A 13,409-nucleotide genomic window follows, 5' to 3' on the forward strand; every position below is an offset into this window, starting at 1 on the left:
TCTCTCTCTCACTCACTTACCAGCTACTTATTGTCAATCCATAGTTTCTTCATACATCTTATGGCCAGTACCTGAGCACAGTTTAGCAAGGCATTGGGAATAAAAATAGAAACTCAAAATGTCATTTGTTCATAGATAGAGCAGTTAGCCAAGATGCAAGATCTAGGCAGACCCATATGAACATTTTTTGGATTGGCTACAGGAAAGGCTACAACTCAATGCTACACCTATGGCTCTAAAAATGTCTGGCATTATACAAAATCAAAAGGATACTAATTATTCGTCAATAACTCAATGGGACTGTGGAAAACAACACCAGAGGTCAAGTCAAGACAGCCCACACAAGTGGCCATCATGTGCGGTATATACAAAGTTGATGCACTATTCCATTGCTGTTTTGCATAGGCTTGAACCTTCTCAGCCAGATAACCACAAGGAATAGCTATGGATACAGATTCAAGAGTAGAAATACCACCTGTCACCTCCACTACATGGATGACATCAAGCTACTGTACATGCTAAGAGTGAATGAAATATTGACCTGACATCAGTGGTGGGTTCTGGCTAGTATGGCTCGGTACGGCTGTTCCGGTAGTAGCCAGGACCAGCAGCCACCGTACCGGTACGGTGGCTCATTTGGCCCACCTGCCCACCTGCATTCCATAACTTTTTATAACTTGACTGGTCAATTGCGCATGGGCACACAGCCTGCACAACCTCTGCCAAGCAGCTGGGTGTTGCAGAGACAGTGGCGTGGGCATGTGTGCACAATGTGTGTGCAAGACTAGGATGCCCAGCCCCATGTGCAGCATACCAGTAGCGATGAGGACCGGAACCCACCACTGCCTGACATGGATCTAAAATGAGAACATTGGAAAGTCATTCAGACTGGAGAAGTGTGGTGAGATTGTAGTCAAGAGAGGGAAGGTAATTAAGACTGATGGATCATATAGTAGACATACCAACCTGTTACAAGTAAGTTGGTATCCTACAGTCATATGGGAGCCACAATGAGGAGGTAAGGAAGATAGCAATATCCAAATGGGAAGAATAGCATCAATACCATCAACATGTATGCCTTGCCTTTAATCACAAACCCTGCCAGTATAGTGATCTAGCCAAAGGAGGACATGGAAGCTGCTAAAGATGAGCTGCTGAGAGAATTCCTGAAGCAGCAGCAGACATGGAAGGAAGTACAAGCCGTGGCAATATAAGACCTTGCATGGGATATACCGTTGACAGCTGAGGTGGCAGACAATGGGAAAATCATAACAGTGGCCAGAAAAGGTTGGGCTAAACACATTATTGAGGCAGTAATCATAACAGCAAAAGAACAGGCACTAAACAGCAGATCCACAGGAGCAGGGTTCAACCACATTAGACAAGACCCAAGGCAGAGGTGCTATTCAGCCAGTTCTGACCAGTTCTGGAGAACTGGTAGTGGACATTTCGAGTAGTTCAGAGAACCTGTAAGTACCACCTCTGACTGGCCCTGCCCCATCTATTCTCTGCCTCCAGAATGGCAGGAGGAAATGGGGATTTTGCAGTAACCTTCCCCTGCAGGGAAGAAGAATGGAGATTTCACAGTATCCTTCCCCTACCACGCCCACCAAGCTACACCATATCCACCAAGCCATACCCATAGAACCGGTAGTAAAAAAATTGAATTCCACCACTAACCCAAGGTGACCACTATGCAGAGAGTTTCCAACACATAGGACAGGGTGTAAGATGCAGGCAGAAACCACATACATTGAACGGCACAAGCAAGTAGCTGGCACTGTACACAGAAAAGACAAAATCATGGAATGTGGCCGAAGTACATGGATTGTGTATGGATCTGTATTTAATACTATGCTTTCTGCAAAATGTTGCTTTCACCACAGAATAGTAATGAGTACAGCAGATCATCTGGGATCACCCTTCAAGGCAATTGCTAAGGCAAAAGTCTGAATTTCAAAGAAAGAACTGAACATCGTATTTCTTCTAAGGTTTTCACTGTAGTTAGCAGTAACTTTATCTTTCAATGGGAACAGTGCAAACTACGATTTCTTCTTCTTCCATGAGTAAAACTGTCTACACTGGATATTTTAAAAAACAACAGCATATCATTTTTGTGTTTTTAAAAAAATGTATTTGATACCTCTTAACTTGGGTATTGAAGAAAAACTTACTTTATAACTTTTGACGAATTTTCTGTAACTCCCAATATCCATTTCATTATTCTTTTAGAATTAACATCATTTTTAATAACTTCTGTCATCAAACAATTTTTAAGACATGGCAATAGTTTAAATTATTTCCTTTGGTTTTACTTAACATTTTTATCACAATGAACCTTACGTTAGTTTATTTGGGAAACCACACAAGTAATCTGACAACACCACAAGATGTGAAAGAGGATTTCAGAGTCAGTATTCACCGGAGAAAATATGGAAAATACATCCAACAGGATTTATCACGTACTAAACTCAGATCATTTCCAAATCTAAAAACCAGAGAAGTGATTGACCTGACTTCACCGTCTGAATCTGCCTGTACACTTCAATTCAATATGCTCAGTTCAAAATTGAAACAGACTCACATATAAAATAATCTGTTGAGGATGATCAATCTCTTTCTTGAGAGATTTTAAACAAAGAGCAAGAATATTTTCTTAGATATCAAGACATATATCCATAAATTAGATTTCTATATCACCTTTCTGAGTAAAGGAGCAACTAGAATGCAATATGTAAAAGAAATCAATTGACCCAAATGACATATTTTTACAGTCAACATTTTCTCATCTTCCCACCTAATGTCAGAATACACAAGATAGTTAAGCAACAAAAAATGGCTTAAAACCAATATTGTTGATGTTGTTAGTTGCGAAGTTGTGTCCGACCTATCGTGACCCCATGGACAATGTTCCTCCAGGCCTTCCTGTCCTCTACCATCCTCTGGAGTCCATTTAAGCTCACATCTACTGCTTTGGTGACTCCATCTAGCCACCTCATTCTCTGTCATCCTCTTCTTCTTTTGCCTTCAATCTTTCCCAGCATTAGGCTCTTCTCCAGTGAGTCCTTCCTTCTCATTAGGTGGCCAAAGTACTTGAGTTTCATCTTCAGGATCTGGCCTTCTAAAGAGCAGTCAGGATTGATCTCCTCTAGGACTGACTGGTTTGATCTCCTTGCAGTTCAAGGGACTTGCAGGAGTCTTCTCCAGCACCATAGTGCAAAGGCTTTCTTATGGTCCAAACTTCACAGCCATATATTGCAACTGGAAAAACTAATATTACATATTCCAATTATCTTTCTGTTCATATGAACGATGTGAAAAGAAAGGATTAATCTCCACTCTTCCTGTGCCTTGCAAACGTTGAGCATTCTTGCAACCATTATGGCCTTTCATTCTTCATTAACCACCACTAAAAGACAATATGGCTTCCAATATCTACACTGAAGTTGAATGAAATGGCAGAAGAAGCTGAGATAAACATATCTAACAGACCTTCTTCCTCCTATTTTCCCCAAAACAACAACCTCATAACATGAGTTTGGTTCAGAGGTGGTATTTAGCAGGTTCTGACCAGTTCTAGAGAACCGGTAGCAGTAATTTTGAGTAGTTCGGCGAACTGGTAAATGCTGCACTGCAAAAACTGGCCCCGCCCCCATATATTCTCTGCCTCCTGAGTCCCAGATGATCGGGAGGGAATGGGGATTTTGCAGTATCCTTCCCCTGGAGTGGGTGGGAATGAAGATTTTATAGTATCCTTCCCCTGCCACGCCCACCAAGCCACGCCTACGGAACTGGTAGTAAAAAATACCTAGTACCTAGCCTAGTACCTTAAGGACTACACTAACTTGACTCTCTTATTCATTTTATTGCTTCCTCAGATTATTACTAGCTATGGAAATATATTAGTATTATTATTTTCCTCATCATTTCTCAGGGCAATAAAGACAGCTGGTTTACTGCTAATAATACGTAGTCCAAATGGCTACCTATTAAGAAAAGTAAACCATTGCCTTACTAATCTCCTGGATCTGTCATACATTCTTTTATACTTACTTCTAAAGACAAAATAACTTCCCTTAGATTTTCCCCAAGACATGGGAAATGTATTCCATTTTGTGACAAGGAATTTTGCACTGCAAGGACAATTAGGAATGGACCGTGGATTAATTGTGATGTGATAGTGAGGATCCAAAAAATTAGACCTTTACCTGCAACTCAGTATACAGCCAGATGCATTGATTTCTTTCTTTCACAGAAATGCACGAAAGTGCGGATTCTGAGAATATATTAAAATTGGCACATTGCTGGATGCAAAATATAGCCCTCTGAATAAAGGGAGGGAATACAGGTCGCTCTCAACTTACAACAATTCACTTAGTGACCATTTGAAGTTACAACAGCACTGAAATAAGTCACTTATGACTTCACACTTACAACTACATCCCTAGAGTCATGTGATCAAATTCAGATGCTTGGCGACTGACTCATATTTACGACTGTTGCTATGTTGCTGGGCCTTGTGATCCTCTTTTATAACCTTCTCACAAGCAAAGTCAATGCAGAAGCCAAATTTGCTTAGCACCCATATTATTAATGTAACAATTGCAGTGATTCACTTAGCAACTGTGGCAAGAAAGGTCATAAAATAGGGAAAATTTAACTTAACAGCTGTGTTTCACTTAACAACATACATTTTGGGCTCTATTGTCATACGTTGAGGCTATCTGTATATTTATTTCTTATTAGAGAAAAACAATACAAGTCTCACGTCTGCCTTTGGTTTATGACTGTTTTTTGTACCGCCAAATTGGAAAGTTGTGTGAACTTTGTATCAACTGAGAATGAGGCTTGTAGGTCTTACCAGACTTATGCTGAATTGTCATGTACATTATTGTATTTACAAGAGAACATTTGGAAGTCATATCTGATGAGTGACAAGGTAGCGCCTTGGTACACAGAGGAAAATGGTTGTTGAGAGATGTACTTAGTTCAGGAGCTAGTTGATGCTATTAAATCTGGTAAGAGGATGTCAACTGGTGCCCTCAAGTGGACATGACTGCTAATACATCCAGGAAAAGAAAATACAATTTTCACTGTAAAAAGTAAATATACCACAAAACGTTTTTGTTAAGAATTACAAAATGCACAACCCCTATATATTGACAACATATTATAAATTAAAGTTACCCCACAAAAAAGAAAAAGAAATATGGCTGTGTTGTATTTTTTAAAATTATGAAGAAGCATTTTGAAAATATATCGATGGGTTTTCTCGCCAAATTTCTTTTACTTTCACATTTACCATCATTGCCATCTAGATTTACTGGCCATCTGATTCCAGAATGATTCTGGGTGCTTTACACTCACTTAAAAAAATACATTTTTTAAAAAAACCCACTTTTTAAATGCCATAAAACATTTACATTGATTCATCGGATGTGATAGAGCCAAGGTGGCGCAGTGGTTAAATGCAGCACTGCAGGCTACTTCAGCTGACTGCAGTTCTGCAGTTCGGCTGTTCAAATCTCACCGGCTCAGGGTTGACTCAGCCTTCCATCCTTCCGAGGTGGGTAAAATGAGGACCCGGATTGTTGTTGGGGGCAATATGCTGACTCTGTAAACCGCTTAGAGAGGGCTGAAAGCCCTATGAAGCGGTATATAAGTCTAACTGCTATTGCTATTGCTATTGATAGTAAATAATTTGTTTATTCATTCCTTCACTTATATAGCTGCTCCTCTTAAGCAGCATAATCTTGGGCAATTCACAACACCCTATCAGCCAAATATCCTCTAGGTTATTAGAATTTTACAGTCATAGACTAGAACAAATAAAAATACAAGTAAAAATTCTATAGTAAAATAATAAATAACAGATGAAATCTATGAAAAAATCCAGTCTGTCAATTATACATCATCTAACTCTACTAAAATTACAATCCATAAACTGAGTGGCCCTTAGTCAATTTATTACTAGAAGGGAAAGAAATAAGTGGTATGAAGGATTTGCCACATTTTTTGTATAAAATAGCTATAGTGGGTTTGATACGTGTTTCCGACAAATTCCCAGTGATGCTAGGTTACTATATTTATAAAATGAATGTTAAAATTGAAAGTGTTCTTTTAATCATCAATCCGATCCCTTAGTCTCACTTGGTTACATAGCAGGACACTCAAGGCTGGGATTCAGCCGGTTTGTACTGGTTCAGGTGAACTGGTAGCTCTGATGATCAGCTGAGGGCAAATCGGTTTGCTCTGATGATCACGTTGGCTTGGTTGCCCGCCCCTGCGCTATACTAACCTATATTTCCTTTGTTTGAAGCCCAGCTGATCAGCACAGCAGAGCAGATTGCCATGCCTCAGCTATTTTACTCACCGGGGCTGCAGTAGAAGATAAGATTTTGAGCTGTTTTCCAATGCACTGTGTGCACACAGAGCGATCATTTGGTGTGTATGTGTGCAAAGTGACCACTCAGTGAACCGGTCATTACACCGGTTGAATCCCACCCCACTGAGCGCATTGCTACCAAACATAAAGAGTGAATAAGACTCTATTCTTGGGGGAAATGTCCTTGGTAATTCCCACCACTAGCCAACTGTTTTGATCCAGTTGCTCATCCGTTTTTGCCCTGGCTATTTACTTGCAGTCCAGAAAAGGAGAACAAGTCAAACCCAGTTATCTCCTCTTTTGTTGCTCTTCCGTTGTATGCATTGTGACAAGGGAGAGGAAACCTCAAGGTGTTGCAACATCGCCACCATCTTAATGCTAGCAGCATGCAAGATAAAATTCAAAGTAGCCATAAAGATTTAGATTGTTTGTATTTTGGGGCATCTTCTAGACCAAATGCCTATTTAAATCTGAATGATCTATTGGTTTAGGGAATTACACATTAGTTCCAGATGTGGTTATTATAGTAGATCAGTTCTTCAGAAAGTAATTATTACACCATCTGTTAAGAAATGGTAATATCAAAGCATGCCAAAACAATGTTAAAAATACAGGTCAAATGACTAGCGATGTCTCTTTTTCACATGAAAACACTGAGGTCACAGCACCTTGGTCTGTATTTTTATTTATCCTTCTCTTTTTTAACTTGCTATTGCTTCAGCTGCTGATATTTCTGGGAAAATAACTTTCTTTACTTTTTAAAACAGATAAAAACCTGCTCTATTTTATCACCCAGCAGAGTATGGGATGAAATCAGACTCTGGAGTTGATGAAATGTACTGAATGGATGAATTCTCACTCTTGATTCAGATCTGTCTTGCGTTATGTCTGATGAAATTGAGAGACAGTTTAGTTGAGTTTTCAAAAGAAGAATAATGTTAACCATAAAAAGAGAAGCAATTACACCTGTGAAATGACAAAAGTAGTAAGGTCTATTTATCCTCCGCAGAATCTCTGTTTTTCAACTTCAGTGTGCCAGATAAAATTTAAGCAGGTACAACATTTAAAGCCAATGATGGAATAAGCCTCTTTGATTTCTGCTAATTATAAATAGGTGTTATAGAACATCACCCATTAAAAATCCTCTATGTAAAAAACTAAATAATGCATATTTGTATACTTCTAAAAATTCCAAAAATTTGAGTAAAATACTGTAAACCTGCTAAAGTTCATGATGCGAATGTGACCCTTTTTCATGTTTTATTTGTTTTATTTATATTACTTTCCATTTCCATCAAACCGTGTGTGATCTGGGTACAGTTATTTGAACAGTCATAATCCACATATTTGTTATTATATTCATCACAATAATGTTAATAATATAACTATATATTAATATAATTACATTAATACACAACATCTTCATTGTCCAATGTGACCTTTTGAGGTTTGCAAGTACTTACAGTATTTTAATTCATAATGCATTATCTAGTGCTCTATGCAAAATGTACTATTTATTTACAGCTTCCAACAATATATCCATTACTGCTTGTAAAAAGAACATTAACACAAAATAGGACCATAAATTGGAGGGAAAGAGAGAGAAAGAGAGGGAGAGAGAGGAAGAAGCAGAGAGAGGGAGAGGAGGAGGAGGAAGAGGAGGAGCGGCAGGGGGCAGGGGGAGGGGAGAGAGGGAGGGAGGGAGGGAGAGGGAGAGAGAGAGATACATAAATAAATAAAGAAGTGTCCTTTTCAATGGAAAACATTTCAAAGCAGCTTATTGTTTTTTCTTTAAATGCTGTTGTAGTTTAGAAAGCATCTGCATACAATATGAATGTAACATTGTCTTAACATTTAAAAGGCAACAGTTTGGGGTTATGCCTCCCTAGTTCCAATCAATACATGATCTTTGAGTACTTGCTGAATATATCCGCACACATTTTACAGGAAGCATGCAGATCATCCTATTAAATAAAAGTGATATTGAATTTATCATACAAAATTGTTTATATCAAGGCCAGATTTGCCTGTCCCTTTATGGGCAACCTCTCCCCCCCCCCAAAAAAAAACTTTTCAAGTGTAGAACTTTGTTTTTCCCCAATCCATCACAAACCCCACCATTTAAAAATATTGTTTGAAAAGTACTCTTCCCGTTACTGAACTGTTGGCCCTTCCAAGCACTTCATCTACTAAGCTTCAGTCCAATTAGCAACATTCCTCCTAGAGACAATTGCTTGCCTAACTTTGAAATGTTATGCTTTTCCCCCATTCCATACTCCCTCATCCACCTCCTTTTTAGAACAGCTAGTCAGAGGAAGAATGCTGAAGAACGTAATATCCTGAACATCAGCTAGGTTGATTGACATGAAGATTTTGTCTAACTTTTAAGCTTAACTGTCTTTCCCTGAAAAAGAGAGATCTTATAAATGTGGATCCTTTCAGTGTAGTAAACTGATTACACGGCTAAAAACACTACACTATGTCCTTTATAAATCATAATTTGTTAAACAAGTCACAATATCTGTACTCACATAATACTAAAGTATGAGCCAGTGTTTTTTGAATTATAATACAATATAACATAATACAATACAATAGCAGAGTTGGAAGGGACCTTGGAGGTCTTCTAGTCCAACCCCCTGCTTAGACAGGAAACCCAATACCATTTCAGATAAATTGCTATCTAACATCATCTTAAAGACTTCCAGTGTTGGGGTATTCACAACTTCCAGAGGCAAGCTCTGCTATTATATTATTGTATTGTATTATTGTATTGTATTGTATTATTGTAATAGTATTGTGTGAGCGCAGATATTGTGACTTGTTTAACAAATTATGATTTAGAAAGGACATAGTGTAATATTTTTAGCCATGTTTACTATACTGAAAGGATCCCATTTATAAGATCTCTCTTTTTCAGGGAAAGACAGCTAAGCTTAAAAGTTAGACAAAATCTTCATGTGATCAAATTCAAACATCTTATGTTGAAACTGAAAACTAGACACTTGTTTTTCAGTATAAATGCTACTTCTTACTTTTTCTGATTCTCTGCGCGTACGGTTGGTTCTTCTTTTAGCAGTACATAGACACTCAACCATCGGCAAATGGAGATGCTTTCATTATGCTCTGCTGTAGCCTTCAAAAAACTTGAATTGCTGATTTGGGAGAATGAAGCTACTTTTAAAGGAATGGGTTGTTTTCCTTTTTTTCTTTTTTAAGACTTGGTCAGTTGGCAATTCTTGCAGGAAGGCTAATCCATGCCCACCTTCTGTAATTCCTATGAAAGCGATGGATTTTATGTCAGGCATTTAACATTTGCAGTCTCCGTAATAATTCAATGAAAGAGTTGTGCATAGTTGTAAGGGGAAGCAGTTATTTACCTGATCGGCACATTATGTCTTGAGCATTGTTCAATTTGCAACAGCAGTTAACCATCCATGTCTTTTACAAATGGGGGATTATGCCTGACTGCTATAAAATTAACCTCTGAAAGTCTCAGTACAAGAGATCAAATACATAAAACAGTAGAAGTCTACATCCAGGGCCTCTCAAACTTAATCTAGCCTAAGGGAGTTGGACAGCGATCACACGGGTTTAAGCGACCATGACCATTTTGAGAAATCATCCTGAAGTGAGTGAAGCCGAGTGAATGTTTTCAAGATCTGTTTTGTGTCACTAAAACCCAATCTTGCTTTTGCCAAAATGTTTTCTCAATTATAACCTTGCAGTGAAGCCTTTTGGATGTTTACTTGGGCCTCAAAAAGGGCTTACTTACATGTAAATATACATGGGATTGTTGTTTAGCTGAGCAACATGAGCTAAAAGAAAAATATTATTCTCTTCAAAAAATGTTCTTTAAGTCAGATTCCTACTGATGATTTCATGGCAACAATATGGAAATGGACGTCATACTTGTCTTTTTCACAGGCAGTTGGGTTTAGAATTGTATGTAGATAATTACTGAGTAAGTGCAAACTGGAATCACATTAGCCATTTAACTAACTGGACTGCAATGATGCTTTGTTTTTAGGTTCTGGTCTTTTAACAAATCTTCCTTTTCAATGCTCTGTGCTCAGGCCCAACACCAACCATTCTGTATTTAACTGTAGATCCAAATTTCTGCTGAAATTCACCTTAATAATTTTGATCCCTTTCTTTTCCTTGTTACATTTACTCTGAATCCTTGGTGCAAATATAATCCTTGGTATACTATGTATGGCTGCCCACTCCACTCACAACTCTAGGTCCAGAAAATAAATCTAAAATAACCAATGATAGGAGCAATTTAAAAACAATAATTTAGCACTTTACAAAAGGTAGACTTGAGGCCACCTGAATGTTCTTGAATTGTTGTGTAAAAATAACAAGACAAGATTTTAAGCTAGCAATTGTACTTAATATTTAGAGTATACTTCAAATTGACTTGATTTTCAATCACATAATTATGAAGGATTTTTTCCTAACCTGATGCCTTCCATATATTTTAAATTATAACTGTCCTTCCATCCTTCCGATGTTGGTAAAAAGAGGACCCAGATTGTTGGGGGTCAATATGCTGACTCTGTAAACTGCTGAGAGAGGGCTGTAAAGCAATAAAGCACTGTGAAGCGGTATATAAGTCTAAGTACTATTGCTATTACAAATCCTACAGGACTCAGGCAGCAAGAAAAGTGGTAAAGGATTGTGGTAGTTCCACTCGTGATTGGCACTGGACCTTAAAAAAACACATAATTGAAGATAACTAGTATTGTCATATGCTGTTTGGGAACAATATGATAAGAATGCAATATTTAAGCATTATATATGGGATTTTTGTGATTTATGAACTGTCTGGCAAGACTCTTTATTTCTGATTTGACAGAGGAGGCACAGATAATGAAATGTTTGGAGAGTACTCACATCCATAGCATTTATTTTTAAATTAAAAATTAATTACTAAATCAAATGTTTACTTTGGCTCCATCCATTTCTTTGTCCCATCCTAGCAAAGGTTAGTTTGTAGGTTGGGCCTCCAACATATCACTCAAAGAAGCGGGGTGGGGGAACCTTGCATATCTCTATCCTAGAGCAGTGATTCTAAAATGTTTCCTTGGTACGTATCACCGTGATATTATTAATAGCTTTAGAGGATTACTCATAAGCAAGAGACTGATGATATTGTGTTTGAGGGCATCACATCCTTCAGTAGTATTCAAAATTAAACAAAAATCAATGGAACTTGTTTTAAAAGAAAAGTTGCCACCAGACAATGCTCCTGCCTGAAGTCTTGTGAAATTTTGGCTGAGAATGTGAAACTCTTTCAAAATTTGGTGATCTAGGACATTTTGTCTATTGGGACATTTTATTTTATTTATTTATTTTCTGTCGATGCCAAGAGATTATTTGTTGCATGGTTGTGAATCACCAGTGAACCCAAGTCCCCAGGTTAAAAACCTCTGACCTGGAGGTTAAAACAACACAAATAAGCTTTGCAGGATAAAAGGGTGTGATTTCAGAAGGGGACTCTTTCATGGCTTTGGTGCATACAACATTTTTCAGGGACCTTCCCCAGACCCCAAATGGATATCAAGAGAGTCTGATAGCCTTTTGAAGAAAAGGATAAAAATCTTTGTCTTCCGGCAAAGAGTGTCAGCTCCCGTTAATCCAGGCTTTTAAAGAGGCAGCATTTCCCCCCCATTCCCACTAAACCATTTCAGGTACTTGATCTGTTTCATCACTTTACTGTGGATCTGTAGATGAACAAATCAAAATCTGGACAGTGCATAAAATGTGTATCACGCCGGAGCTTTAGTAAGAAATCAATATTTCAGTAAATGTCATAGTGGATGAATAGCCCAACAATCCCTGCATTGTGAAAGTGATGGGAATTGGCAAAAGCAGGGCAAGGGGCAGACATATAAACAGGAGCAGACAGGACTATAGTCTAGCTGCAACAAAAGCAATTTTAATGATCCAGACTGGTCAATAAAATGCACTTATTGTCCCCATCCCATCCATACACACATTACACATATTTGTCATGCTTTCAACTTCAGGCTCCTGTAGTCTCACTTTTCAAGATTCAGAGTAATGAAATATATCACAAACTACATGGCTTATGGATAAATAAGAAAGGTGAACAAAACTGAGATGAAAGTGTGATATGTGCTTTTAGCGTTACTGATAAATTAAAATTATGGAGATTTTTTAAAAATTTCAATAACTTTCAGAGATCACAGACCAGTAATAGACCATATACTTCCATCACCCAAATGCCATCCTGGATGCATCCTTTCAGGGATGCTCCATAAGGTATGGTAGAAGAAGGAAAAAGGCAAGATGGTAACCATGACAGTGTGGTTGAAGTTCTCTCCATTTACGTGTGTCATCTTCTTTTTTTTACCACATTCTATTTATTTTGTCTTTTTCTTTGGTTTTCACCTCCTTTACTCTCATGGATTTTAACCCATTCTTTTGCACCAACATATCTGAAATAGCTGTGAAAAGAGTGAGGACAGAACCATCAGGAAATAAGGCCTATGGTTATTAGTGGGGTTTTTAAATCCATACTCTCTCTACGTTGCAGTAATTTGTGTGCTGCAATAGGGGTAACAGACTTGGTTAGTGGAACCAATTTCTTTGCTTTGTCTTGAATTTTTAGATTCAGCAGAGAACCAACAAAAGATTGTCAACTTGGAGATACATGTAGAATTAAAGAATGTGCATTTGATCCTGAATTTAGGATTTTATCTCCGTCAGAGGTGGGTTCCTAGCAGTTTGGAGTGGTCTGACCGAACCGGTAGTGGTTTGGCGGAATGGGTCACTGGAACTGGCAGTGACCCAGGCCTGCTACACCCCTAAACCAGTTCTGTGGGCTGCGCCATAGGTGCCACCATCTTGCTTTTTGCTTCTGCGCATGCACAGAACAATTTTTATTGTGCATACACGCACAGCGCACCCACGAGAAAACTGGCAGTAGTGCCTGCTGGAACCCACCCCTGCCCCTAGTACTAGAACGGAGTCAAAACCCTTTCACACTATAGTC

The sequence above is a fragment of the Thamnophis elegans genome, chromosome 3, assembly GCF_009769535.1.
Source record: "Thamnophis elegans isolate rThaEle1 chromosome 3, rThaEle1.pri, whole genome shotgun sequence".
In the NCBI taxonomy this organism is placed as follows: domain Eukaryota; kingdom Metazoa; phylum Chordata; class Lepidosauria; order Squamata; family Colubridae; genus Thamnophis; species Thamnophis elegans.